The sequence below is a fragment of the Macrotis lagotis genome, chromosome 1 (assembly GCF_037893015.1).
Source record: "Macrotis lagotis isolate mMagLag1 chromosome 1, bilby.v1.9.chrom.fasta, whole genome shotgun sequence".
NCBI classification, from domain to species: domain Eukaryota; kingdom Metazoa; phylum Chordata; class Mammalia; order Peramelemorphia; family Peramelidae; genus Macrotis; species Macrotis lagotis.
The window spans coordinates 51,389,381-51,414,113 of record NC_133658.1 but is presented as its reverse complement, the minus strand read 5'-3'; the positions used below and the strand labels follow the sequence as shown (position 1 = coordinate 51,414,113).

The window sequence follows — 24,733 nt, the reverse complement described above, 5'->3', positions numbered from 1 at the left end:
AATGAACTTAAAGTCCCTAGGGAACTCTAGGTCCCATGATCCTTAGGTACACCTGCTCTGAGTTAAGTAATCATGGTATTTCAAATGCTCCATTTTTATAAGGGATTTCATTTCATCAGCAATTTGTACAAACTATGAAATTTGAAAATTTTTTCTCTAACCATGTGTTTCACCTTTAGCTAAGCTGAAATATATTTTTTATCATGTTCTATCAGTTATAAAGGTGAGGTGCCATTAGTTAAAATGTAAATTTCCTTCACTTTATTCAAATTTACATAAGTCAAAACTGGCTGTCCTATGTGTACTCTCTAAAAGAGACTAGATTATGGACAATGCAATACACTCCACTCTTCAATCTAAGGATAATGCCATATGCAGAGGGAAAAAAAAGAAATTCCTAATAATGCCTAAAACAGATACCCTAAGTGGGAAGAGGGAGATAAAGATCCTGATACACCCTCCAAAGTCATCACAAAATCACATTCATTATGCCTATAAAGTAGTGGGAACTTTCAAAAGTCTTTCTTCTCCCCGAATGATCCCTTTCAAGACTTGTAAGAGTATGAAGTAGATCCAGACAAGATTTCCCAGAGACTTACTTCCTCAGATGGGGGAATAAGAGGCTAAAGGCTTTGGTGCTCAATCTTTCCCCCTCCCACCATAAGAGGACTGAAGTCCTATGAGAAAAGGTCAGAGAGATTCCAAGTACACAACATATATGTTCTTAAAATAACAGCACCCTCAGTACTCTTTCTATGAAAATTTTTTTTAAGATTTTTCAAAGCAATGGAGTTAAGTGGCTTGCCCAAGGCCACAAAGTTAGGTAATTATTAAGTGTCTGAGGCCGGATTTGAACCCAGGTACTCCTGACTCCAAGGCCGGTGCTCTATCCACTGCGCCACCTAGCTGCCCCTTTCTATGAAATTTAACTGACAACTACATCCTACTTTCTACTTGAGTTCCACTGAATTTTAAATGAAGATATGACTGATCTTTCTTTCTCTCCATAGGCCAAGAAATTCTGGAAAATTCCTAAATAAGTTTCAAAGAAAAATATGAGTAGCCTTAAATTCTAACCCTAAATCCTCTAAATTAAGTCAGTAGCACCTGTACAATATATAAAAAGATTTTTAACTAAAATATAGAAATATTTTATCTTAAAATAGATAAAAGATCTAAAAGAAAATTAAAATTTAGAAGGCACTGCATTTTCCTATAGCTAAATATAGACTGAAATTAAAATACCTCCCCCCCAATCCAAAACATAAAGATACAGTGCAGGGGAGACTTAGACACAATCATAAACAAGATGGTATTTCCCATTATATCAATGCAGAATTTACAACTTTTCATGGAAAGGACAGGGAACCATCCAAAAAAGCCATAGTCCACACAAAACAATAGTTTACAACAGCATGTCAATTAAAAAAATATGCCACTGCATGTGGTTTGATGACTCTGCCTTCATATTTCCCATGGTCCATCAGAAAGAGTCATAAGGCCAAGTAAAGTCACTTGGACAATTTGAATGCAAGATAGATACTTGCTGAAGACAACAGAAATATGGTGGTTTAACCCATAAATTTGAATATCAAAGCCACCCTTACTTTAAGCACAAAAAGGAATGGGAGGTTTGGCTAATAAGTCCACTCAGGTCAAAGTTTCATCTTCTCCGGTGACTATTTCCAATAAACCTACTTACCTGTTTGCCTGGAAATACGTCACAGATGCTCTGGGGGAGACAAATACAGCTAAGCAGCTGATCTAGTTTTATCTGCCTTGGTTGGGTCAGCATATGTATTAATAAATAAGGAAGGAGTGGCTAAAGTGGCCCAGTGGATAAAGCACCGGCCCTGGAGTCAGGAGTACCTGGGTTCAAATCCGGTCTCAGACACTTAATAATTACCTAGCTGTGTGGTCTTAGGAAGCCACTTAACCCCATTTGCCTTGCAAAAAAAAAAAAAAAAACCTTAAAATGAAAGAAAGAATAGGAAGGAAGGAAGGAAGGAAGGAAGGAAGGAAGGAAGGAAGGAAGGAAGGAAGGAAGGAAGGAAGAAAGGATGCAATGTTAGTGGAGATATACAACACCATACTTATTTTTTAAAATTCTTGGAGTGCACTTGTTGAAGAAAGTACAAGTAGACAAAAAGAAATCAGACCTATAAACAGGTTTCATGCATTCTAAGACATGAGTGAGCACACCGTGTGTGTGTGTGTATGAGAAAAACAGACTCATGCACACCCACACATAGAAGAGGGGAAGATGACACAACTTTTAAGAAAAATGCTCATTTGTATAAACAATACTGTACAAATGTTTATTTACAACAATACCAGTAAGAAATTAACATTGACATAGCTAATATGGAAATGTTTCATGTGTAAAAATCAATGTAATTGCTTACCTTCTTAAAAGGCAGGGGAGCGGGGCGGAGCCAAGATGGCCACAAGAAGGGATCCAGTCTTAGGTGCTCTCTGATAAAACTCATAAGCTAAGGACTCTAACTAAATTTTCAAGAGACAGAACCCACAGAGGGACCCGGTAAGGCAGTTCTCCTACTCAAGGTAACCTGGAAAAGAGCAGAAAGGCTCTGCTCCCGGGGTCGGAGGGGCGGCCCACCAGAGGGAAAGAACGCCCCAGGGCGCTGGGAGCCCCGGCTCACAGCAGTGGGGGAGTCTCCTGAGCTGCACCCCGGGGAGCACTGGGTACAAAGTGGGGGAACATCAGGGGGACCTCTGCCAGAGCGAGCACATAGAGCCAAGCCCTCAGGGCACACAGAGAGCAGCCTGGTCTTTTGCAGCCCAGATCCAAGATCCAGGAACCAGAAGCATGGGGAGCTGGTAAGCAGGAGCCCCCAGGGCATGAGCCCATTGAGCCAAGGGAGGGGAGTGAAGAGAGACTGCCGAGCTCTGTCCTCTGCCCCTGGAACAGGACTCTGGGGCTCTGACCACATTCAGATCCTGATCGAAGTGTAGGCCCCCCCATAGAACAGCAGGGCCCCCCCACTTCAGCCCCATGGCAGAGGGGGGCACATATGGTCATTCACAGACCAGGAGAAAGGACAGAGCCTCACAAACTGAGACCCTTGTGGGAGTGTCCCAAAAGCTCAGGAAGCACCCCAAACCAGGCCCAGGCTGGGAAAATGAGAAAGCAGAAAAATAAGAGGAAAACCACTGAGAAATATTTTACTCATGAGCCCAATAAAGATCAAAACACTCAGTCTGAAGATGAGGAAGCACAAGCTCCTACATCTAAAAACTCCAAAAAAAAAAAAAAAAAACAGAAATTGGGTTCAGGCTATGACAGAGCTCAAAAAAGACTTTGAAAATCAAATGAGGGAATTGGAAGAAAAACTGTGAAAAGAAAGGAGAGAGATGCAGGAAAAACATGAAAATGAAGCCAGCAGCTTAGTCAAGGAAATACAAAAAAATGCTGAAGAAAATAGCATGCTAAAAACCAGCTTAGGTCAAATGGATAAAACAGTTCAAAAAGTTATTGAGGAGAAGAATGCTTTAAAAAGCAAAATTGGCCAGATGGAAAAAGAGATAAGAAAACTCTCTGAGGAGAACAAATCCTTCAGACAAAGAATAGAATTCAGGGAGATTGATGAATTTACCAGAAATCAGGAATCAATACTTCAAAACCAAAAAAAAAATGAAAAATTACAAGAAAATGTGAAATATCTCATTGCAAAAACATATGATATGGAAAACAGACTTAGGGAAGATAATTTAAAAATTATTGGAATACCTGAAAGTCATGATAAGGAAAAGAGCCTTGACATCAATTTCAAAGAATTACTACAGGAAAATTGCCCTGATAATCTAGAAGCAGAAGGCAAAATAGAAATGGAGAGAATCCACCGATCCCTCCGAGAAAGAAATCCCAAAAAACCAACCCCTAGGAATATTATAGCCAAGTTCCAGAACTCCCAAGTCAAAGAGAAAATATTACAAGCAGCCAGAAGGACACAGTTCAAATACTGTGGAGCTGCAGTCAGGATCACACAGGACTTAGCAGCAACTTCATTGGAAGCTCGTAGGGCTTGCAATATAATATACCGGAAGGCAAAAGAGCTTAGAATGCAGCCAAGAATGAACTACCCAGCAAGGCTGAATGTCCTCTTCCAGGGAAAAAGATGGGCTTTCAATGAACCAGGGGAATTTCAAATGTTCCTTTTGGAATGGCCAGAGCTGAACAGAAGGTCTGATCTTCAGATACAGGACTCAGGTGAAGCATGGAGATTGGAGGAGAGGGGGGAAATATGAGGGACTTAATGAGGATGAACTGCATGTATTCCTGCATAGAAAAATGACACTGATAATACTCATATGAACCTCCTCAGTTAATAGAGCAGGTAGAAGGAGCTTTTATAGATGAAGCACAGGAGAATGCTGAATTTGAAGATAAAATATGGTGTGAAAATGGAGTTAATGGAAAAAAAGGGAAATGTAATGGGAGAAAGAAAAAGGAGAGAGGGAATAGGCCAAGATATTTCATATAACAAGATTTTTTTATTATTACAATGAGCTATTGCAATGATATGGAAGGGGGAGGCAAGGGGAATGAGGGAACCTTTGCTCTCATCAGAGGTGGCTAGGAGAGGAAACAGCATATATACTCAATGGGGTATAGGCATCTGGAGTAAGAAGGAGGGGGAAGCAGGGGGAAGGGGTGGGGATGTGAATAAAGGAGGAGAGGATGGACCACGGGGGGACAGTGGTCAGATATAACACATTTTCTTTTTTACTTCTTGCAAGGGGCTGGGATTGGAAGGCCTGCCCAGGACCACAGGGCCAGGTGGATTCTGGGCCTAAGGGGTGGTATGGGGGCTCAGGGCTTCTTGGCCCCAGGACCAGGGATCTGTCTGCTGCGCCACTCAGTGACCCTACAGCAGAGTCAGAGTGAAAGGAGAGAGAAAATACAGTACATGGCAGTGGAGAAATAAGAAAGGAGGGAGTTGTGATCAGCAATGGCAATGGTGGAAAAATATGGAAGTAACTTTTGTGATGGACTTATCATAAAGAATGTGATCCACCCATGACAGAGTTGTTGGTGTTGGAACAAAGACTGAAGCACATTTTTTATTATTATTATTTGGGGGAGGGTGCAGGGCAAATGGGGCTGGGTGGCCTGCCTGGGGACACATAGCAGGGTGATCTTTGGGTGTCTGGGGCTGGATTTAGACCCGGCTGCTCCTGACTCAAGGGCCAATGCTCTGTCTGCCACCCAGCCACCCCTACTATTATTACTATTTTATTTTATTTTTGGGTCTTTTTTTTTCTTCTTTTAGGTTTTTGCAGGACAGTGGGGATTGGGTGGCTTGCATGTCACATGGCTGGGTGATTGTTGGGTCTACGGGGCTGGATGTGGGCTTGGATGCTCGTGGCTCCAGGGCTGGTGCTTTGTCCATTGTGCCACCTGGCCATACCTACAATTATTACTATTATTCTTTTTTTAATTTTAATTTTTTTCTCTCCCTTTTACTTTATCGCCCAAGCAAGTCTATATTCATGGGGGGAGGGGTATTTTGTTCACTCTTAAACAAGAATATTTTATTAATGAAAAAAAAGCATTTGTACAAAATGAGAATTAAAAAATAAAATTAAAAAAAGGCAGGGGAGAAGAAAATTTGGAAAATATTACACAAAAAATTTAAGAAAATTAATGATGATCCCCTCCCACAGTAATGGAATTGCATCTAAAAGGGGTAAGTAGGGGTGGCTAGGTAGCGCAGTAGATAGAGCACCAGCCCTGGAGTCAGGAGTACCTGATTTCAAATCCTGCCTCAGTCACTTAATAATTACCCAGCTGTGTGGCCTTGGGCAAGCCTTAGCTTAACCCCATTGCCTTGCAAAAAATAAAAAATATAAAATAAAAGGGGTAAGTTGAAGTTTGAGATGGAAACTCCAAATTTTCCTTTCAGTAAAGCTCTTGAGGTAACATCTCAACTCTTTTTATAGTTTTTCAGACTGAGCTAGCAGTCTCAGACAGTGCCTATCTTCCCATGAAGGCTATGAGAAAAATGAAATACATATTCATAGCAGATTTCAAAATAATCCAACCTAGGGTTCTATCTCCTGTCTGAGGAGCATTTCATTATGAAGAAAAGGCAAATTAGGTTTCTAAAGCAGATTACATGTGAATATGTGGTTGAGGACATACCATCTATGAATCTGAGGGAGAGAAGATGAGAAAGAAGTCCAAGAAGAGAGAAATGAAAGAAGGAAAGAGCAACTCGGGAAATATGGCACAGTCTTCAGAAATTTTAGTAAATATTGATTCCTTTACCCCAAAGAGAAATAAACTAGAATTTATTCAAATTACTAATTTGCCAAATTATAATATAGTTTCTCAGGTCATTCTATAATAATAAGAGAAAGGGGAAGTTCACCCAGACAAATAAGAAGAAAAAGAATATACACTGCATTGAAATTTTATCTCTAAAATCCAAAGTAGGAAGGAAAAAATAAACTTTATGTTCAAATTCTAGATTCCAGAGAATCAATATTTTTTTCCTGGCAACATAGGTCTAATACTATCCAGATTCTCTTGTTGCTAAGGGTAACTAGACTGTCGAGGAGGAAGTTTCTGAGCACCCTAAGAACATCCAACAGACAACTAAATTCTGAAAATGGCCATAGATGACCACACCAGACAACTGCTTCCCTAAAACACACTTTTAAGTAAGTGATCCTCCTTTGGTTCACCTTTTGGCTCGGTTCTTGTTTCCTGCTCTCACTCAAACTTCCTCAATTCTTTTAACAATTATTTTTTCTGGTTCTGGATTGTTTGGACACTGGTTCCTTTTTTTTTTTTTTGCGAGGCAAATGGGGTTAAGTGGCTTGCCCAAGGCCACACAGCTAGGTAATTATTAAATGTCTGAGACCGGATTTGAACCCAGGTACTCCTGACTCCAGGGCCCGTGCTCTATCCACTGTGCCACCTAGCCGCCCCACTACGCCACCTAGCCGCCCCTGGTTCCTTTTTTAGGAAGTAAACCTAGCTGCTAAGTTCTTCATTTGATGGGGTCCCTCAGAAGACCCTACTTTCATCCAAACTTTTCTTGGATGATAATTGTTAAGGAAAGATCAGAAAGAAAAGAAGTGCTGAAGGGAGGAAGAAAGCATTTATAAGAGAAAGCAAAACCCTCAGGGAGAAAATGGTACACCTTCCAAGAAATTTTTCAATGACCTCATTGTCCCAACCAATTTACAGCACTGACACTTCTCTCTCCCTCTAAGTTTTAGTGCTTTCAAAGCAAAAAATTCAGAATCTTTTAAATCTGCTTTAATTATACTTCACTTTTGTCTTTTAAAGGGATTGGCTGGTGGCTAGGTGCGCAGTGGATAGAGCACCGGCCCTGGAGTCAGGAGTACCTGGGTTCAAATCCGTCCTCAGACACTTAATAATGACCTAGCTGTGTGGTACTGGGCAAGCCACTTAGCCTTGCAAACACACACACACACACACACACACACACACACACACACACACACACACACCACCTAAAGGGATTGGCAAATTGTATGACCAATGATAGTTCTGGCATATTTCTACAAAGCATTTTTTACATATAGTGATCTCATTTGTCTATAACATCTCTAGATGTGGGTAGACACATTCTTATTGTCCTGTTTTTTTAGATGGTGAAAATAAATTACAGAGATTTTAACTTAAAGGCTTTGCCCAGAGTTGTAAAGCAGTGGCAGATTAGATTATCTTAAATATTATCACCCAGCATGATGCTCTTTCCACTAAACCCATTTTCCCCTCTTCTAGTTCTAATACAACATTGAATTCTCCTTCAGTCAATGAAAAGATTTCATTAATTCTTGTTAGCTAGCACACACTTTTCATTCATCTTGTGAATGTCTTTCATTTATGGCCCTGTAGAACTGCTCACTATATTAGTTTGGCATTGAGAAGCATGAGAGCAATTTTTTTTTTTAGGTTTTTGCAAGGCAAATGGGGTTAAGTGGCTTGCCCAAGGCCACACAGCTAGGTCATTATTAAATGTCTGAGACAGGATTTGAACCCAGGTACTCCTGACTCCAGGGCCGGTGCTCTATCCACTGCGCCCCCTAGCCGCCCCAAGAGCAATTTTTTGCTAGCAGTTGATTCCTTTAAAAATAGATATATTTTCATTCCATGTTTTATATATATTGGTTGCATATGCATATAAATGTGTATTATCAATTAGATGCATTGTAGTATTTGGATTGGAAAGCACATAAGTAGAATTTTAGGAAAGACAAGTATTTATCCTGGAGAAGACCTTAGTATCTGAATAACAGAACAGAAGTTGCAGTAATGTGTAGTACAAACATTTATCTCTGGAAACCTCCTCAACTGACCTGGCATTTCCATCATACCACTTTCTCATCATACAAAAAAGAGGAATTTCCATCCTTGGCATAGACTCTGCATCAAGATCAACAATCTCCCTTTTTGGGAAGGCCATACTTTGCACTTCTATCATCTTCTTTTCATTCTCCATGCTCCCTCATAAATTCAAACACACACCCTCTATAATTTCTGATCTAGAAGGGTGCACTACTCTCTTAATGGCTGCCAGGTCTAAGTCTGTTTCTCCTCTGGTTCATCCTACACAGTTCTCTATCATATTATCTTCTCCAATGGTCCCCACAGTCTTCAAAACAGCTTAACCCAATATTTAAAATTCCCTCCAAACTGCCTTCAACTAACTTTATCAGATAATATCCTCCCAGTATTCTGTCCTACTTAACTGACAATCATACATTAAGGGACTAAACTATGGGACTGCCTCTTATCCTCAAACAATTATGTTCTATCAGAGCAGACTACAGACATATAAAATACACAGAAGGTAAAGTTTTAGATAACATCATGGCAGGGGAGGGGGAAGGAAAGGAGTAGGAATCAGGAAAGGCTTGATTTGCTAAAGGAATATTAACCTGAACATCTTTAAAAGGAAACAAAGAACTCTACAAGGTAGCAGAGGTAAGATGAATTCTAGGACAGGAACCAGTTTTGTTCCTTTCCCCACCTCTATAGATTTCTCAGGACATTTTTGCTACTTAAGATATCTTCCTTTGTACACTCACCCACCTAAGTTTCCACTTCCATCTAATGGAGGGTGATTCCAAAGCCCTTTTGCAAAATCTCAACTGGATCTGTCTAGATAAACGTGAAATTCATATCCATCCTTTCAATTAAATGCTATATACATTTCATCTCTCCCACTAGAGTTTAAACTCCAAGAATACGTACACCAGGTCTCTGGACATAAACACTTAAATGTACCCTGAAAGCATATTAAAAGGTAGTTTTGAGGGAAGCTAGGTGGCTCAGTGGATAGAGCACTGACCCTGGAGTCAGGAGGACCTGGGTTCAAATCTGACCTCAGACATATTTCCCTAGCTGTGGGTCCTTGGGCAGGTCACTCTTAACCCCACTGCCTTAAATTAATTTTTTTTAAAAAAAGGTAAGTTTTCAAACAAGAAAGGTTTGAAATGGAAAAAAACTGAGGTGCTTTGCTTGTGGCACTCCTTTGTCACCCTTTCACATTTCCAATCCCTGACATCATTCCCCACCACATCTCCTTTTCTACAACCTTTGATGAGGAATTGCTATGTGTATGTACCCTTGATAGCATTTCCTCAAAGAGTCTTCAGATTACTCCCCCACAATCACTCACTCTTTCTCTAATTTTCAATCTCTCCCTAAAGAATGGTTTCTTCTCTGCTGCCCTCAAACCCATACATATCTTGCTTATCCTTAAAAAACCCTTTGTATGCCCATAAACTGTATTGTCCTTTATCTCTTCTCTCCTTCTCAGAACAATCTTACTGGAAAAATATTCTACCTCATTATCTCCTTCTTCTCACTCTCTTCCCAACCCTTTGCAACCTGACTTCTGACCTCAGATTTGTCATTTGCCAAACTTCCTGGCCTTTTATCAATCTTCCTCCTTCTTTCCTCTTTGTATGATATGATACTGACCACCTCTTCCTGACCTTTCTATCTCGATTTCTGAGTCACAGTTCTTTCTAGGTTCTCCCCAAACATGTCTGACTGTTGCTTTTTAGTATCCTCTGTGGTAAGATCCATATCAAACTTCGGAGGTAGACTGTAAGGTCCTGTTCTAGGTCTCCTAGACCGCTGCTCCCCCCCCCACCACTATTTCTCTGGATGATCCTATCAGCTCTCAAGGGCCTGAACATGTCTGTGTAAGGTGATTCCTAGGTCTTCTTATCTAGCTCTAATCTCTTTTATGAGCTTCAGTTCAACTGTTACCCTCTTTCCTTGATGAAGGGCAAACTCTTTGTGTGCAAGATTGTTTCTTTTTCTATATATCCCCCAAATTGGCAATGCCTATCAAACCCTATGTCCTAAGTAAATGTTTGTTTGACTGACAAGGCTATATAAAAGGTGTGAAAAGTAAAACAGTAAGATATAGAAAAGAGTAACATTTTATTAGATTATTCAAATAAAGTCATGCTTGAGAAAACACTAATCCCAAATTTTATAATCAGAGACACACTCCTACATTAAATAGCATTTTCTGCAAACTTATCACCTCCTTGTATGCACTCAAGTGTTTTAACAGTCACAACATGATGCTACAAGCATATATGATGGGACCCTGAGGAAAAATGCCATTACTCAAAATAGAATAAATATCCTTAATTTCTCAGCACTGGCTGGGAAAGTGTTCCCTATTTAACACACTTCTAAGTACTAGGTTCTCTCAGTATAGTCCCTGTATAGGCAACAAAGACCAAGCTCAATAGGAGTGAATTAAAGAAGCCCAGCCAGCACTGTAGACTGTTAAATTTTATTCAGGAGTTACCAACTAGCATTCAATGACTCTGTAGAGCACAGATAGTGCAGAACAGAGGAAATTGAAATTCTCCTAGTCACAGGAACTTAAGAGTTTAACTGCTGAAAAGCAGAACTTAGGGATGATACTTGTTTTTTGAAGACACGCACATTCACAAGACCAGAGACTCAGGAAACCTATCAGTAAGGAGTCAAGAGAGAAGTGGGAAAGGCCAAAGTGATGGGATGACTGAATAATATCATACATTTAAATAATGCTATTGAGTCTATTCTGAATAATTGCCAACATTTCCTATAGTTGCCTCAATCAAGTTTCTTTGTCTCTGAAGTTCAGAAGTTCAATTTTCTTCTGTTAAGTTAAAAAGTTCAGATTCCCTATAAATCATTTTAATTTAAAAAGAAAGTCCATTATCACTATATCACTAGCTGCCCTTATATAATTAGAAGAAATGTATATACTTGGTTATTTTTACAGGTGGAATAAATTAATCAGAATTTCCTAGCTGGAAGAAGGGTTTACTACAGGCCCATATTTCCAATTTCTGCAATCATATTTCCCCCATTCCTTTGATGCTTCAGATTTTGTAAACCAATCACATTGTGGTCCCTCTTCATGATGCTGCCTTCTGTTTCGGATGGTCTTCCTTTTGTCTGCAAAAATGATCACTCTGCTTTTTGGGGGGTGGGGGGAAGGGGTGGTGAAAAGTCAAAAGTCTTGCTGAAGGGGCGGCTAGGTGACAGTGGATAAAGCACAAGCCCTGGAGTCGGGAGTAACCTGGGTTCAAATCCAGTCTCAGACACTAAATAATTACCTAGCTGTGTGGCCTTGGGCAAGACACTTAACCCCATTTGCCTTGCAAAAAAAAAAGTCTTGCTGAGGAACTAAAGACTCCTTTTTATTAGTATCTGCTAGCTTTACCAATAAATTAAAGGTTCTTGGAGTTTACCTTCATTTCAATTGCAACACTTTGACTGAAAGGCCATGATAAGCCTTAATTACAAACCCTTTCTACTGAGGTTTGTCTGACCTAAGGCAATGAAATAAAGGGGACATTAAAAAGAAATAAAGAAAAGTATGTTTTTATTGTGAATATAAGAAAAGCAAACTTCAGATCTGAGTGAAAGACATTCAAATATACTGAAATCAAAAGAACAAATGTATTCATTACTTAGTCAATAGGATGTCAAATTCATTACTTTCTCAAGAAAACAGAAGTTGGTATGAGGATGAGTAAGTAAAGCAAGTAGGAAAACATTTATTCAGTTTAGCTTCCAATATGAATCTTCGAAATAAAATAAAAATGGAATTCAATTCAACAACAAAACTATTTATTAAGTGCCATCTGTATGTACAGGACTGCTAGGGGATTGGAAGAGACAAAAGTTAGAATTTGAAACAGTCATTACTTCAACAATTTTATAGTCATCATTGAGATAATGGAGACAAGTGGTGATAATAAAAAAAATAGATTTTATGTGCATAAAAGATAAAAAATACCCTTAAAAGGAGAAAAAGGTCATTACAGACTAGGGGAATTAGGGAACATTTCATATTAGCAAATGACATTTAAGTTTAGCTCTCAAGGATGAGTAGGAATTCATTGGGGAAAGAAATGAGGGTAAAGAATTCTAGGCATATGGCACAGTCTGTACAAAGCAGAAACACATGGCATGTGAATAAGAGAGGCAAAGAGAGCTCTGTAGAGTATTTGCAGGACACAAAGAGAAGGCTAGAAGGGGAGAGGAGCATTTGCCAAGAAGAGGACTTAAATGTCAGATAGAAGGATTTCCATTTACTCAGTAGGTACCAGGAGGCTTAGGCAGAAGTGACTGTGAAGGGTTGAGATGAGAAGGTAAGACCAGCTTTTACTTGAAGAAAACACTATTTGCCCGTTTTTAAAGAAAATTTCCTAGAGCACAAAGCTTGCACCCTAAGGAGGGCCTTCCCCAATATACTTTATAGATGGATGAACTGCTGCTACTGCTGCCACCACCCAAACCCCATGACCACACAACCTAACATGTTCATTGGCTAAGAGATTGACCACTGTTCTCCCATTTGGTCTTTACAATCACCTTTGGAAAGGAGGTGCTGTTTCTGTACTGAAAAAATAGATAGACGAAGATGAACAGAATGAAAGAGTGTCTGAGACAAGGTTTGAACTCAGTTCTTCCAGATTCCAGGCCCAGGATTCTAGCTGCTGTGTAACACCTGTCATTGAAATGTAAGATTTCCTCATCATACTTTTCTGAACATATGATCTATAAATAACTGCTTAGCAGTTCTTTAAAAAAGAATTTATTACAAAATAAATTGAAAGAAAAAGTTTTCATTGAAAAACAAAAATAATACAATAACCACTTCTATTAAACAAATAAAAACTAGAAAGTATAAGGGGGAAAAAATGGAGCCTTTCTTAAAATGTTAAGAGTAAGCATCATCTGTAATGAGGATAAACCAGAAGCCTTCCCAATTAGATTAGGAATAAAACAAGTAGGCCCATTATCATCTTTATTATTAAGTAAAATATTAGAAATGCCAGCTATAGCTATAGACAGGAAAAAGAAATTGAATAAATAAAAACAGGCAATGAGGAAACAAAAATATCACTCTGCAGATTATATAATGGGATACTTATAGAACCCTAGAGGACTAGCTAGAAAACTAGTTAGAACAATTAACAAATGTAGCAATAAGAACGTTCATATAAACCATTAGCAATTCTGCATATTGCCAATAAATAAAATTCAGCAGGAGAGAAGAAAGAAAAATTTCAATGAAAGTAACTGCAGTCATTTAAAATATTTGGGACCTGCCAAGATAAATCCAGGGACAAATACAATTACAAAATTTTTCATAAGAATAAAGACAGATGTAAATATTAATTGCTCATAGGTAGACAGAGTTACCATAACAAAAATAACACATGCACCTAAGTCAATTTACTTATTCAGTGCCATAATTCAAAGACCAAAGAATTCTTTTTTAGAGCTATTAAAAAATAACAAAATTCATCTGAAAAAACAAAAGGTCAAGAATATCAAGGAAATCATTATTAAAAATTGTGAAGGAGGGGTGACTAGGTGGCACAATGGATAGAGCACCAAGCCCTGGAGTCAGGAGGACCTGAGTTCAAATCCAGACTCAGACACTTAATAATTACCTAGCTGTGTGGCCTTGGGCAAACCATTTAACCCCATTGCCTTGCAAAAAAAAAAAAAAAAACTAAAAAAAAATTGTGAAGGAAAGGTGGTCTAGCAGTACCATAACTCAAACTATAATACCAAGTAGTAATCATCAAAACAATCTGTTACTGGTTAAGATATAGAGCTATGGATCAGTAGAAAACATTAGGTATTTATTTCATAATACAAAGTAGTAAATAACCAAAGCAATCAAGTGCTTAAAAAACTCAAAGATCCAAGATTCTGGGACAAGACTCACTATTCGACAAAATATCTGGGAAAACTTAAGAGACCAATTTGGCAGAAACTGAGCAAAGACTAACATCTCATGTCTATTAAGATATGATCAAATTGATAGCATAATTTGGACATTAAAGGTAAAACTAAACAAAGATGAATAAATACAAGATGAATGTAGTCCATTAGAAAGAAAGGAAGGAAATGGGAATAAAATTTACTACAAATTTCTCTGATAAACTCTCATTTCTCAAATATATAGATAACAGCAAAATTTATAAAAACAAGTACAAAAATATTTACAACAGCTCTTTTTGTGATGGTAACGAACTGGAAATGGAAGGGATGCATATCAATTGGGGAACAAGTTGTATATGATGATGTAATATGCTATAAGAAATTAAAAACAGGAAAGTTTCAGAAAAACCTAAGACATGTGAATGATGCAAAATGAATGATGAATTGATGCAAAGTGAGTAGAACCAAGTTCACAATGCTGTGTTATTGTACACAGTAACAGCAATATTGGTAAGGATAATTACAACTATGAAAGACTTAGCATTGACCAACACAATAAAGCAAGACAATTCCAAAGGATTCATGATGAAAGATACCATCCATTTACAAAGAGACAACTGAGGAAGTCTGGGGACAGAATGAAACATACTTCTTTTTGACCTTTTTATATTTCTTGCTTTTAACTTTTTTCCCTTCTATCACAGCTAATATGGAAATGTTTTGGATGACTTTGCAAGTATAATTGATATCACACTGTTTGCCTTCTCAATAGTTGGGGGAAAGATGAGAGAGAATTTGGAAATCTAATTTTTAAAAAATGAATGTCAAAAAAGTAGGCAGGTCATCGAGTAACAAAAACAAAACTGATTCCCAGAATCTCAAGCAGTTTTACCTCATTATCACTTTTAATGTGGTTATGATTGAATACTCTTATTTATTTTAGTCATCTTTAAACCCATGTGGAAACAAGTCTTCAAGACTATTTAAACACTATCCAGTCAGAGTATTTAAATGAAGCCTTACATAATTTTCAGGTTTTAGACTCAACAAATTTTGTTAATGAGTAATCCACACAATGTACTGAAGCTACAAACTGGATCATAATCCACTGATTAATTTAGAAAGAAATTACAGAAGAATTTTTCTTCAAATAAAGTAGGTAGAAAATAAAACCTCAAGTCAAAAGATAGTGATCATCAATACATTAAGGAGAAATGTTATAGTTTCAAGCACTGTGTGAAAAGCATCAAAATATAATGGTTATAAAAAATATAATGGTTGTGATTTTTAAAGCAACTCAAACCCATTTGAAAAGTCAAAAGCTGGTTTGAGGCAAACGAAGGGTTTATGCCACTGACTGCTCTGTACCTCCCCCAAAAAGATTAGAAAATATTACTTTAGACACCCCTAAGTCAATTAACAAACCTAATCAATATTGAATAATTATTGAGAGCTGGTTTCATTTTTCTCAGCTCCAAATCTTTGCAACTGAACACTGAAACATCAATTATGTGGCATTTGAGGTTAGGCTTGTGAATTGCTTGGGGCTCTAAAAAAATTCAAGTACTTGTGGAATAAAAAAAATATATATACTCTCACCATAGGAAGAGTACATGAGACCTTTAAAGTGAAGGGGGAAAGAAAGAAATGAAAGGAAAAAAGAATTAAATAAGCATCTATCATGTGCTAGTCACAAAGCAAAATATTTTACAAATATTCTCGTTTTTAAAAGCTAAATCGATCACAACCTATAGATCCAAGTGGGTTGGCTATGGAATGGAAGACTCATGGGGAGGGGGTAGGTCCACATATGAGCTCACACAGGGCCTCTGTCATTGCCATCCCTCACCTACCAAGGTCACTCAAGCACTACCTTCCACACCAAATCTGTCCCGGAGCTGCAGCCTTGCCACACCCCTAGTTTTCTTTTGTCTTTCATCCTCTATTAGAAGGGCATTTTCAGAATTGGGGCTATCTTGGTTTCTTATATTTGTATCCCAGGGATGTAGCCCAGTGACTAGGTCTTTAATAAAAGCTTTATCTTGCTACCTTGCTTTTAACCACTTGGCATTTAATTTTGTAAACATTTACATACACCCACACTAGAGGTCTTGCCCTAGGCTTGTTCCCTGGCTTTGCTGGTCCATTCTACTTCATCTCTACAGCAGTTGTCTGGTCCCAGGACCTATTTTCTAGATACCCACAGCTGCTTGATACTCCTAGGCAGAACCCTGATAGACAATGGTAACACATATAAATGTATCGATCAGTAATCTACCTTAAATCACTCCTAAACTTCCATTTGATAATACTTAAAACCTGTCATCCCACACAAGAGCTACCTACTACTTTTGTTGTGCCTATTGGAATACATACTCTATAACTAAAAAACTTTTCTTTCTTGATCCTTCTGCCTTTATGCATACTCTGAGGGCAGGATCCCTATTGATCATAACCTTTTGAACACTGGTGAGCTAATTCATTCACTGGTTATGGTAGCAAAGATTAGAATATTCCTTGATCCCTATTGCCACTTCAAAGCTCTACCATTTTGATTATAATTCAGTAATTGTTTCTTTGAGATTCATCTAATCTATATTTAAAAGCTATTTAAGATGCTGGTGGCTATATTCAATAGTTATCTAATAGACTCACTACTATTTTTAATGACTTCAGTGCTTTGTTGATCATTTACCTTTTTATCATTTTCTTGCCCTCATATTCAAAATACTTCAAAATACACACTGAACATCCTAACCTCAAACCTAACCTAATTCTTTTAACTTACTCATTTCCCATCATCTACTCCCCAATTCCACCTCTGCTTCACATGAAGGTCATACGCCTGCTATTACCATCAACACTTGCAAGTGTAGTTCCATGTTTATGAATTCTGAAATTCCTTTATTTGATCATTCTACCTCTCTTCTTGCCTGCTAACCAGAAATCTATTCTTCATCCTCATCATGATCACCCATGCTCCCAATTCTTTTCCAGGTCCTCACCAAAGAAGCAGTTACACTCTCTTTCTTTCCCATCTTAATCTGTTAATGGAGCAGTTCAACTCTATATTTTTCTTTTCTCTCTTTATGTTATCATCAATCTTACCATGCTATAGTTTATCCTTGCAAATACTCTGCCCCTGGCCTGTTCTCATCATGCTAGATGAAGCTGGTCAAAGTCACAAAATCATGATTACTGAATTCACCATAAATTAAAGTTATATGATCCCATTTTATATAGAGTAAGGCAAGGCAACCCATTTTACAAATTGTGAATTAACTCACTATCATACTCAGCATAGTTGCTTTTTAAAATCTTTTCACCCTTACCTGAGAACCTTGCCTTATATTTCATTAAAATTATCAAGGCCATTTTGCTAAGAATTCCCTCTTATGCTTTTCCTTACCTCATGTCACTCAATACATTCTGCCAATATCCCTTCCTTCATCTATACACATTGCCTAGGCAAAGCCATTTACATACCCAATTCAATCTCATCTCTGGTGCATTGTTCTCTCCATCATTCCCACTGTGTCACTTTTCTTTAATCTCTCTTTAGGTTTCTTCTCTACTGCTGAAAACATAGCCATATCTCCCTTTAACTTTCATTTGTGGTTTTGAACTCACCTCATCATTTCACTGAAACCACTGTTTCTAAAGTTATCTACCACTGATCTTATAGCTGCCAACTCAAGCTGCCTTTTTCCAATCATCAATCTGCTTGATTTCTCTATAACTGGCACTGTGTATCATCCAGCTTTTCTCTCTTTGCTCTAAACTTCTATCTCCTTCTATATGTTTGGCTGTTTTTTTCCTCTATCAACTTTCCTGGATCTTCATACAGTTACTGCAAGGATTTTGGCCTGGCCCCTCTTTTTTTCCTCTCTATTCTATTTCACCTGATAATATCAGGTACATGGATTCAATTTTTTTTTATTAAATGCATTTTTTAGTGTTTTTTTGAGTTTTACAATTTTCCTCCCAATCTCTCTTCCCTCCCCCCACAGAAGGCAGTCTATTAGTCTTTACATTGTTACGATGCTATACATTGATCAAAATTGAATGTGAAATCATATCCTTAATAAAAAAAATAAAATATAAGATAGCAAAATTACATAATAAGACACCTTTAAAAAAATTAAAGGTAATAGTTTCTGGTCTTTGTTTAAACTTCACAATTCTTTCATTGGGTACAGATGCTATTCTTCATCGCAGATACTCTAAAATTGTCCCTGACAGTTGCACTGATGAAATGAGCAAATATGCATTCAATTCTTAATGCAGATGGTTCTCTGAACTGTTGGTCTACTTCTAACTTCTCTCCTCACCAACCACCTAGTGACATCTTAAACTGTTTCATAGACAAGTCCTTAAAACTTGATATGTTCAAAACTGAACCACTGTTATTCTCTTAAATCTTTCCCTTTTAACTGCCCAATTACTACTGAGGTTATCCCATGTTTTCCAGAGACCCAGGCTCACAACTTCAGTGCCATCCTCCTCTGCCAATACTTAATTAAATCTTATCATTCTGACCTTTATAAAATCTTCCATGGATGTTCCCTTCTCTCTGCCAACATTGTCACCATGATGATCCAAGTCACCTCATACCTGGACTACTGTCAGAGGTTACTGGGTGGTTTCCCTGTCTTCAGTCTCTCTCACAGTCAGAAATGATCTTCCTAAAGCACATGTCTGATCACTTCATACTCCTACTCTAATTGATCAATTCTCGAAGTTCCTTAATTCTTCTGAATAAAACTTCTGAATTTTCTTTTCCTCAGAGAGAATTTCCTTACATCTACAACTGTAGACTCTTCTATGGATGCTTTCTCTCCATGTCCCACTAGAATATGGGAGAAGGGAGCCTCCTTGTGATTTCTTCCTATCTCCAACAAGTGGAGCAGTGCCCACCACAGATGAACTTGGTAAATGTTGGCTGATCTCTAGTCTCAGTGGACACTATGTCCCTCTGCTCACTCCGCAATCCTAACAAATTGGCTTTGCCTGTGTTTCTCAGACCCTCTGTCTGCCATCACTTGATGTATCTACATTGGTCATAACCCATGTTTGAATACAATGGCTCCTTATCTCTCCCTGCCCCAGCACTGTCTTTCCTAAGCCCTTCCAAGTTCCTATTGCTCAGTACTCTCTGCTCTCTGTTATTCTCCTTGTCAGACTACTTTAAAGAGGCAGTTTTTTAGGTTGTTTTTTTTTGCAAGGCAAATGGGGTTAAGTGGCTTGCCCAAGGCCACACAGTGTCTGAGACTGGATTTGAACCCAGGTACTCTTGATTCCAGGGCCCGTGCTTTATCCACTGTGCCACCTAGCCACCCCCAAAGAGGTAGTTTTTATATGTACCTCGGTGGACTCCTTTTGAGAACAAATGGCTTCATTCTTTGTACCTGTATGCCCAGTATCTAGTACAATTCCAGTGTGCACAGTGGCTAATTATTAAATGCTTGTGGATTAAGGATACCTATACATTTAAAGAGGCAAACTAGAAAAGTCACTTTGGTATTAGATATAATAACCATTTAGGAGAACAGGGCTAGAATCACAGAGACTAATTAGGAAAATAGCTGTACGAACCTTGACTGTGGGCAACAGAAAGGAGCAAAGAGCATAAAAGGGAAGGGGAAAAGGGGGGGATGTGAGAATTAAAAATAGGGAAAGAAAAAACATCCTGGGTTTCCAAGCTACAAGATTGTTAAAGTGAAAAGACAAGATTGTCAAAATGAAAAGAGAGTAAGTTTTAAATATGTTTTTATTTTTGTTTTTGATAGGAAAAAGATAGTGTGAAGATGACAATGAATTTGGGATTCTCCAATGAAGAAATAAAGTTTGATGGTGGACTGAGGGATAGTAGTCCAGGGCAGACACTAAAAAGGCATTTGCCTTATATTTAGATAACAACTCAAAATGTGGAATTATCATGAAGCAATAAACTGCATGGGAAGGAGGTTAAAGAACAGATAAATGTCTACAATATAACTGTAAAAATACCCAAAGAAATGCCTTAGAAGAGATATTAATTTAGCATAATTTAGATTTATAGAGTTTAGAGTATTTAGCATAATTTAGATTTATAGGGTTTAGAGTAAAAAATAAAAAGGTTTTCATAAGCCTGGTCAAAGGCTGTAAGGGGAGCCTACAGCTTGAGAAACTTCATACTAAAATAGTATCAATTACAATTTATTATGAAACTACCAATTACATTATCAATTACAAAATGTACATTTATCAATGTGTAAAACTACACAAAAGGTAGTACTAGACCTTCTATCCATAAGCAAACGAGAAATGATAGTCACAAAGTCAAAAATATTCTGTCACAAAACAGACATTCTGCTGTCAGCAGTCACAGAGAACACAACTAAAACAAGATCTAAACCAAAGCAACATGACTTTGGACAAATGGAACACTGCTCAATATCTAAAGTTTCAGTCTTTCTAGGGAAGCAGCTGACAGACACTAACTGTAATTCAGTCTTCTCTTCATTAGGAAAGAGCAGGAACAGGAAAACCATTAAGAAAAGTCTTACAAGCACCAAGAAAGCAAAAGGACTGAGAGAACTGTAGCATTCACAATGAAAAAGCAATTAAATCAGAATTGCATTATTTGAGTGCAAATTAGATATGAATTGTATAATTTGTGGAGTTCCTATGATAAGGCCAGCAACTATTTTCTTTTAAAGTCAAAGGAGCACTAAAGTTTAGGAAATATTTTCCTAAAGATCATGGGAAGCTCTTGCCTCTTCACCCAAGAGATGAGATTAGTATATAGAGAGTCCCTAGGAATAGGTATCTTTATCTTTAATGTATTTTCTTTTGATACTCACTATAGAGGGGTAAATGGGACAGAACATGAGGCAGATATGACTTGCGAGCATATATAGACTAAAATCACTTATGAAAGGGATTAGGTACAAAAATTTGAGTCTCTTTTCTCTTTTGTCTGGCAGAGTCAAAAGTTCAGAAGAGACACTCAAGCTTATCTGCTGCAAAAGCTTGCAGGTGGAAATTGTTAGCTAGCTCCCAGCATAACAGTTAACCTGATTTCAAGAGAATGTAGGTAAATAATGAGGTAGAAAACAATTAACAAAGCAAAACAAGTAGATATAGGATTTAGAAAATGTTCATTCATCATTATTTTGTAGATGAAGAAATTGAGACTCGGAGAAGAAAAACAACTTGACAAAATTAACCCAGAGAGTAAGTAAAGAACAAAGTCAGGTGCTCTGACTACAAGGCCAGATCATCCTGACAGCCTGAAATAGAGAGTCACTCAGGTGGATGAAAAATAAGATTTTCCAAATATAGGTCAAGTTTTAGGGAAAAAAATAAATCCCAAAGCTCCCAAATGTTCTGCATTTTCTACCACCAAAACTGCAATCTTAAAAAACATTAAAGGCAGATGTACAGGGAGGTTGAAATTTTAAATCAGTTACCAAAATTAAAGGCAGAAAAAAATAAAAAAAATATTTACGTGATCATTTACATAGCTACACCTGATACTTGTGTAATTAGATTATACTCTTTCCCATTCACATTATGTAATGTAATTCTTTTGCCTTTAAATTTATATTTAATTGCTCCTTTCTGCAATATCCCTTCTTGCTCACCACTGTGATTTTTTTTTTTGCATTGCAAACTTGAAGGGAAGAACGGAAAGAAAAACTAAGAGATTTCAAGAAATCAAGGTATACAAATGAAGTAAATTTGACTTGAGAAATATTTTCTAGGGGCACCTAGGTGGTGTAGTGGATAAAGCACCGGCCTTGGAGTTAGGAGTACCTGGGTTCAAATCCGGTCTCAGACACTTAATAATTACCTAGCTGTGTGGCCTTGGGCAAGCCACTTAACCCCCATTTACCTTGCAAAAACCTAATATACATATACATACATATATATATATATATGTATATATATATATATATGTATGTATATGTATTCTATTGATGTGACTGATAGTCCTGATGAACACAAAATCTCTGTAAAGATGTCCAAAGCTTCCTAATTCTTGCGATAGCCTCTGAGTTACTTATATCAATAGAGAAGTTGCCAGAAATGAGTGTTTTTATTTTCCAGACTCTATTACCAAGGTTCAGCCCTGGAAGGACAACTTCTAGTGCACAGTGAACTCCAAAGGGCACATGGAAAACTACTAGTGAGGTATGGGAAGACATCTCAAATGCTCCCATCCATGTAAGGAATTCTTCTACCTGACCCTAAAAGTGGCAACAAGTAGCCTGCACATAACTTGTTCCCATTCTCTCCCCTATCAGGGCTGGGCAACACTGACAGGATCAGAGTGAGAGATGGAGCAGGACAGCAGGAGGAAGGCCTGAGACTGGCTCTAGACCTGCTGGGGAAAAGAGACACAGAGGCCTCTGTGACCAGCTGGAAGAGGAGATGATGGGCAACAAGTGTGAAAGGTTGGAAAGATAGGAGGAGATTAGCTTATGAATGGTTTAAAAAACAGATCTTTTTGTATATGATATGCCAGAATTTTACTGAGTTGGCAGGATGACATGATGGGACCTTCACTTTAGGAAAAGCATTTGGAGGTTGAATGGAGAACTGATTAGAGTGGGGAGAAATCTGAGGTGGGCTACCCATCAGCAGCCTATGGGACAACACTATAAAGATGATGGAGTTGGAGGACAAGAGGTAAACCTATTCAAGAGATGGGGGTGGGGGCAACGGGGAGGAAGAGAAAGAATAAAGTTCAGGATGACTTTTAGGTTGTGAGCCTGGAGGACTGGGAGGATGGGATTATCCTCTATAGTAAGAAGGAAGATGGGTAGGGAATGAGAATGAATTCTGCTCTAAACACATGAAGTTTATGTTGTCTAGAGGGCAGATGTAAGGCTGAAGGTCAGCAGAGAGATTGGGACAGGAAAGGTTTGAGATTCATTAGCATAGAGAGGGTACTTAAATCCATGAGAATTCAAGGGAACCCTAAGTGAAACCTGAGGGGCATTTACTGGAAAATGCTGAAGGACTGGGAATGCAGATTATACAGTCTTTAGAACAGTTTTTGTGGTCTCTGTCAGTCATCCAGGACCCACAGGTAAAGATGAACTCAGGTCATGTTCCGTGATGCTACTACATGAAGATACACCTATAAAAGAACATTCTCTAGGGAGACATCTCAGAACATCAAGAAGAATAGAAAAGGTGGCTCAAGAGAAATGTTCTAGTAAAAGTCTCCACTATTAAAAAAAAAAAAGGACCTTGAAATCTTAGCAACCATCAAATGCATCCACAGTTATTATAGAGCTACAAGAGTCATAGAAAGCATTGTCTAGGGAAAAGCAAATGCCTGGAAATTGGTGGAGAAAGAGGGAGAAAGAGAACAAGACAAAACCCCAAAGCATATCCAAAATCAGCAATCCGGCATGGTTTCTGCAAAAGGCCTAATTCTCTACAATGGAATTTCCTTTTTATTTTCATGATCTTGACAAACATGAACATTTCCCTGTGCTACTAGTTCCAGGCACCCTGATCCTTTCAAAGGGCATAAACAATAAATTTATTTTATAACAATAAAAATATTGACAATATTTTATCTATCTATAAGGTGATGGAAGGGCTGGCATAGTTGGTGAGATGCTGCTAAATTTTTTTGATTGTATATTCCTATCTACGAAATGATTAAGCATATTCCTCCCATATATAATTACTTTAAAATCATATACACATTCTACTGGATAATGAAGTATGGCTATTATAAAACAAATTAAATGGATAAGAAATAAAGAAGCAAACCATTGAAAATAATTTGTTAATATTTAAAAACTTTTTGCTTTTATTTTATTCAATAATACCATTTTTAGTTAGAGAAATATGTTGGAACATTTTTTATTCCTTTGGAAAATGCTGGTTTAACACTCTGTAGTAAAACATACTGCAAACTTCTAAAAGCAAATGAAATCAGTGAAAGTGCCACTGGCAACTCCTCCCCACTGTGAGTCTATAGTTCTTTAGAGCACTTACAGTAACATGCCAGAGCTGGAAGCTCCCCATGCACTTGTCTATCCATCCACTGGCACAATTAAATGACAGAACCACACCACAGAAAAGAAATAACCAACATTAGAGCACTGATGGACAATAATGATGATATTTATTCCTATAGTAATTTTGGGAGAGAGGGTGAAATCACTCAAACAAGTAATAAAAACTAGTACTATCTGTTGAGAAGTAGAGATATACAATCATAACTTAACAAACATAAAAATAATAATAATAATACTCAATTAGGGTAAACTTGTTCATGCATACAGAGAAAAGATAAATAGAAATAGAAGGTTTCAGTTATTGCAGCAACCTTTTGTGATAGCTAAGAAATGGAAATAAAATAGATACTTTTCAACTGGGGAATGCCTAAACAAATTTAGTATATGAATGCAATGGAATAACACTCTGGTGAAAGAAATGAATACAGAGAAACCT

At 37.8% G+C, this 24,733-nt stretch overlaps 1 protein-coding gene and 1 long non-coding RNA gene across 6 annotated transcripts in view; one reads left to right on the top strand and one right to left on the bottom strand.

Annotated features, from left to right (window-relative positions):
• The window catches only part of ANKRD11 (ankyrin repeat domain containing 11), a 347,116-nt gene that overhangs the window by 60,302 nt on the left and 262,081 nt on the right, over positions 1-24,733 (bottom strand). The gene's annotated exons all lie outside the window — the stretch shown is intronic.
• Positions 6,576-23,792, top strand: LOC141498089 (uncharacterized). The gene is made up of 4 exons (XR_012471553.1): positions 6,576-6,687; positions 22,364-22,447; positions 22,561-22,945; positions 23,332-23,792. It is a non-coding gene; the product is annotated as an uncharacterized LOC141498089 (long non-coding RNA).